The sequence below is a fragment of the Arachis hypogaea genome, chromosome 19 (assembly GCF_003086295.3).
Source record: "Arachis hypogaea cultivar Tifrunner chromosome 19, arahy.Tifrunner.gnm2.J5K5, whole genome shotgun sequence".
NCBI classification, from domain to species: Eukaryota; Viridiplantae; Streptophyta; class Magnoliopsida; order Fabales; family Fabaceae; genus Arachis; species Arachis hypogaea.
Window position 1 is genome coordinate 130441258 of NC_092054.1, and position 6090 is coordinate 130447347.

Sequence of the window (6090 nt, forward strand, 5' to 3'; positions counted from 1 at the left end):
TTTTGAAAAAGATTTGATTTTTTTAAAAATCACAATTAATGACTTGATTCACAAGAAATCACAAGATATGATTCTAGAGCTCAAAGTTTGGATCTTTCTTAACAAGCAAGTAACAAACTTGAAATTTTTGAATCAAAACATTAATTGTTATTGTTATTTTCGAAAATTTGGTATAAAAATAAGAAAAAGATTTTTGAAAAATATTTTTTTGAATTTTCGAAAATAACTAAGAATTTTGAAAAAGATAAGATTTTCAAATTGAAAATTTGATTTGACTCATAAGAAACAACTTGATTTTAAAAATTTTTGAAAAAGTCAACTCAAATTTTCGAATTTGATGAGAGAAAAAGGGAAAGATATTTTTTTTGATTTTTTGAATTTTTATGATGCAAGGGAAAAACAAGAAAAATGATGCAATGCATAAAATTTTTAGATCAAAACAATGAATGCATGCATGAATGATATGAGTGTCAAGATGAACACCAAGAACACTTTGAATGTCAAGATGAACATCAAGAATATATTTTTGAAAAATTTTTGATGCAAAGAAAACATGTAAGACACCAAACTTAGAATTCTTTAATGCTTAGGCACTAAGAATTCAAGAGTGCATATGATAAACATGAAAAGACACAAAACAAAAAATCATCAAGATCAAACAAGAAGACTTACCAAGAACAACTTGAAGATCATGAAGAACACTATGAATGCATGAAATTTTCGAAAAATGCAAGATGCATATGCAAGTGACACCAAACTTATGATATGACTCAAGACTCAAACAAGAAACACAAAAATATTTTTGATTTTTATGATGTTCTAATTTTTTTGGATTTTTATTTTATATTTTTCGAAAAATTCTTTTGAAAAAGAAAATAAGGATTTCAAAATTTTTTAATATGAATTCCAGGAATCTTATGCTCTAAAGCTCCAATCAAAGGGTCAGGCATGGCTTAATAGCCAGCCAAGCTTTAGTATGTAACTCAGACATGACACGCCTGACATACTCATTCCCAAAGGAATTAGACATGGCTTTACAGCCAGCCAGGCTTCACATGCTTCATGAAACACTAGAATTCGTTCTTAAAAATTTTGAATAAAAATATATTTTTTCGAAAACAGGTGAGAAAATTTTGAAATATTTTTGACAAATTTTTGAAAAGAAAACAAAAAGAAAATTACCTAATCTGAGCAACGGGATGAACTGTCAGTTGTCCAAACTCGAACAATCCCCGGCAACGGCGCCAAAAACTTGGTGCACGAAATTGTGATATCCAGGCTCAAACAATCCCTGGCAACGTGAGCAACTTGGTACGCGCAATCGTGATTACACTTTGATTATGTAAAATTCATGGCTCTTTCTTTCCCTGGAAATGGCGCCAAGAACATGGTGCCAATACCATGGTTCACAACTTCGATACAACTAAGCAGCAAGTGCACTGGGTCGTCCAAGTAATACCTTACGTGAGTAAGGGTCGAATCCCACGGAGATTGTTGGTATGAAGCAAGCTATGGTCACCTTGCAAATCTCAGTTAGGCAGATATAAATGGATAATGGTGTTTTCGAATTTAATATAATAAAATAGGGATAGAAATACTTATGTAATTCATTGGTAGGAATTTCAGATAAGCGAATGGAGATGCTTTCGTTCCTCTGAACCTCTGCTTTCCTGCTATCTTCATCCAATCAGTCTTACTCCTTTCCATGGCTGGCTTTATGCAAGGGCATCACCGTTGTCAGTGGCTACATCCCCTCCTCTCAGTGAATAATATGCTCACGCACCCTGTCACGGCACGGCTATTCATCTGTCGGTTCTCGATCATGTTGGAATAGGATTCACCCTCCTTTTGCGTCTGTCACTAACGCCCAACAATCGCGAGTTTGAAGCTCGTCACAGTCATTCAATCATTGAATCCTACTCGGAATACCACAGACAAGGTTTAGACTTTCCGGATTCTCTTGAATGCCGCCATCATTCTAGCTTACGCCACGAAGATTCCGGTTAAGAGATCTAAGAGATATTCATTCTAGCTTATTTCATGTAGAACGGAAGTGTTTGTCAGGCACGTGTTCATAGGGGAGATGGTGATGAGCGTCACACATAATCATCACCTTCATCACGTTCTTGGGTGCGAATGGATATCTTAGAAGCGAAATAAGATGAATTGAATAGAAAATAGTAGTACTTGCATAAATCTTTGAGGAACAGCAGAGCTCCACACCTTAATCTATGGAGTGTAGAAACTCTACCGTTAAAAATACATAAGTGAAAGTCAAGGCTTGGCCGAGATGGCCAGCCCCCTAAAACATGATCACAGGATCAAAATACAATCCAGGATCTAATACAATAGTAAGAGGTCCTATTTATAATAAACTAGCTACTAGGGTTTACATGAGTAAGTAATTGATGCATAAATCCACTTCTGGGACCCACTTGGTGTGTGCTTGGGCTGGGCTTTGAGTGTTACACGTGCAGAGGTCCTTCTTGGAGTTGAACACCAGCTTTTGTGCCAGTTTGGGCGTTCAACTCTGGTTTTGGCTCCTTTTCTGGCGCTGGACGCCAAATTTGGGTAGAAAGCTGGCGTTGAACGCCAGTTTACGTCGTCTATTCTTGGCCAAAGTATGAACTATTATATATTTCTGGAAAGCCCTGGATGTCTACTTTCCAACGCAATTAGAAGCGCGCCATTTCAGTTCTGTAGCTCCAGAAAATCCACTTTGAGTGCAGGAAGGTCAGAATCCAACAGCATCAGCAGTCCTTCTTCAACCTCTGAATCTGATTTCTGCTCAAGTCCCTCAATTTCAGCCAGAAAATACCTGAAATCACAGAAAAACACACAAACTCATAGTAAAGTCTAGAAATGTGAAGTTAACATAAAAACTAATGAAAACATCCCTAAAAGTAACTAGATCCTACTAAAAACATACTAAAAACAATGCCAAAAAGCGTATAAATTATCCGCTCATCAGCATGTGATAGTAAATAAATATATATTTGTATGGTATAAGATACAATACAAAATCAAATATAACTTTAGCCATTATTAATAAAATTCATCCAAAAAGAATTAGATATTAAATAAACAAATAAGCATTGGCATATGTTTTATATTACACTAACCGTCGTCCAAATAAGTATGTTTGATTCCTCATCTGCCATGCATTTTAGATCCTCATTTCCATCTATTTTATAACATATATTCCACAGTTTCACATTTTCATCCATTTTATAACATATATTCCATAATCCCACATATCCAACACAAACAATAGAAAGCCATGTCAATATATTAAAATTTTGCTTCTATTTCTTTTTTTTTTTTACTTTTTTTTCCTCTCGAGTCCACTTACCCATTTGCCTGTTTTAGGATCAATGTTTCATAGCAACACTCAAAAACCTCCTCTGTGAATACTACACTCTCATCTATAGTCACATCCAACTCCTAGAGAAAGATTCCCTATGACAAGCCAAAAAGAAAAGAAGGGAAGAAAATAAAAAAAATATACCGTAAAAGTAGCAAGTAACACCTAAGATATAATCAGCATCACTTCTATTTCACTTACAACATATTATCTATTTTCTTCTGCCACTCGAAGTCTGGTCCATTGTGTATGGTGTCTAACACCTGATAAGCAAAAAGTGAAGCTCACAGATACAGACAAGTGCAACGGATCGTTCAAATAATACCACGGTGAGTGGATATTGTTCCAACTAGGATTAAAAGATTGAGCACGCAAATATCAAATTAAACTACTAATTAGATCAATACAACCTGTGTTGGTGATTGTTGAAAACCCTAGAATGCTTGAAAAATTTAATGCTGAATGCTTTGAGATAATGATTGTTGAATTGGAAGAAATCAATGGCAGTGAATGTCTAGGGTTTTGGAGATGCTCATGTTATAAGGAGAATCAACTTTGTTAACCTAATTCTAAAAGTTGCAAGTCTTTGTTCACAGCGAATCTTAAGTAACCGATTTTTGATGTCTCGACTCCTCGGTTTCTTCTCAATTAACCAACGGCCAATGCCTTGATCAATCAATTAATTGAAAAAGTTAAGTGCAAAATCCGATTCAGTTTCTCATAAGATGAGTACTTAGGTCGGGTGGCATTTACGTAGGTCCCTCATAATGTTTGTCTAACACAATTGATTTTGTTTTTTTTTTTTGCAAAAACACCCATAGTCTATTATTGCAACATTAGTACCATATCTCTTCTTTATTACAAGAATAACTTAATATTGATAATGTCCCTACTTTTTTATTGTGTTATTCAAAAATATATTAATGACTAATTTAAATATTAAATAAAATAATTAGTCTTCTAAATAACAAAACAACAGAAACCTGAAACCTCTTAGGGTTCATATAGAGCACGCAGATTTTAATAGAGGCAGCAATGGCAGTTCAGATGGTGGCACAAGAGAAGTGCGACTACCGGTAAGTTCTCTCTAATGCATGAATATTGTATTTTATCACATAGTTTCTTCTTCCTTCCACATTAATGAATCTCTGTTCATTTTTCGTAGATTTAAATCTGTTTCTTGCACATAGTTATTGATATTTCTTGCTTGGACATTAATGTTTCTTCTTTCTTTTGTTTTTTAATCGATATTGGTGTTTGATAGCATAAGGGAAATTGTCTTCTACAGTTTTAATGCTTTCTTCTATTTTTTATTTTAAAATTTTAAAAAATATAGAACCAGAACAGTGCTATTATTTTCATGTTAGTGGTCTCTGCACTTTGTTTTATTAGAATACTATTTGTTTTATGCTTTTTTTATTACAAATAAAATTGCTGAGCAGGATCTTGAAGTGGATGATAAACTGGAAGAGAGAGTATTCTTTGATGAGATGATGGAAGAGTAAGTTGATACAGAAGAATTTCAAGAAATGTATCAAGATAAAATTGAGCAGGAAGCTGTGAATTCTGAGGATTTAGGGAAGCAAGAATTTCAAGAAATGTTTGATGGGAACGATTTTTCACATCAGGTGGATCAATTATATTGAATAGTAGGTATTGAAAATATTGCCATGGTTGATTTTCTAAACATAGGTGCTCATGAGATGGAATGTTTTTATTTTCCTAATTTTTAGATAGCATTTGATTTCTATAACCATTATGCAAAATCTGTTGGTTTTGGTGCTAGAAAAAGTAAGACTTGGAAAAATAGCAAAGGAGAATATGTGAAGCAATTGTTTGTGTGCTCTCGTGAGGGATTTAGACCAGAGAAATATTATAATATAAAAAACAGAAAAAGAAAACCGAAATCTGAGACTCGTTGTGGTTGCCTGGCTAGGTTTGTAGTTCGTTTTATGGCTTACACTGGAAGATGGCATGTGGCTTTGTTGGTTGAATCGCACAATCATGATTGCCTTAATCCTAGGTTAGTTGGTTTTCTTCCTACACATAGAAAAATAGCAGAAGCTTATGCTAGTCAAATGAACAACATGAAGGATGCAGGCATTAGCACACCCTATATATATGCTATGTTAGTTAATCAAGCAGATGGTTAGGAGAATGTTAATTATACCTTAAGGGATATGTATAATGAGATTGCCAAGCGAAGGCGTCATGTCCTAGGTGATGCTAAAGCAGCATTGCAATACCTCAAAAACAAGAAAGCTGAAGATCTTTGCCTCTATTATGAGCACATAGTTGATGCTAAAGGGGTATCATGAGCTCTATTTTGGTGTGATGGAAGAAGCCAATTAGATTATGAAGTATTTTGAGATGTGCTTACCTTTGATGCGACATACAAGAAGAACAAGTACTTGTGTCCGGTAGTAGTATTTTTCAGTGTGAATCATCACAACCAAACAATGGTATTTGAAAGTGCTCTAGTTACCGATGAGAGTAAGGAGGTCTGTGTGTGGTTATTACAACAACTATTGGCAACCATGAAGGGAAAAATACCTATATCTGTGATTACAGATGGTGCTCCATCAATGAAGTTTGCAATTGAGGTGGTATTCCCAAATGCCCATCATAGATTATGTGCTTGGCACCTCATTCGGAATACCACAAGTAATGCTGGAAACCCAAAATTTACATCTATGTTTAAGAAGCGTATGCTAAGAGATTATGAG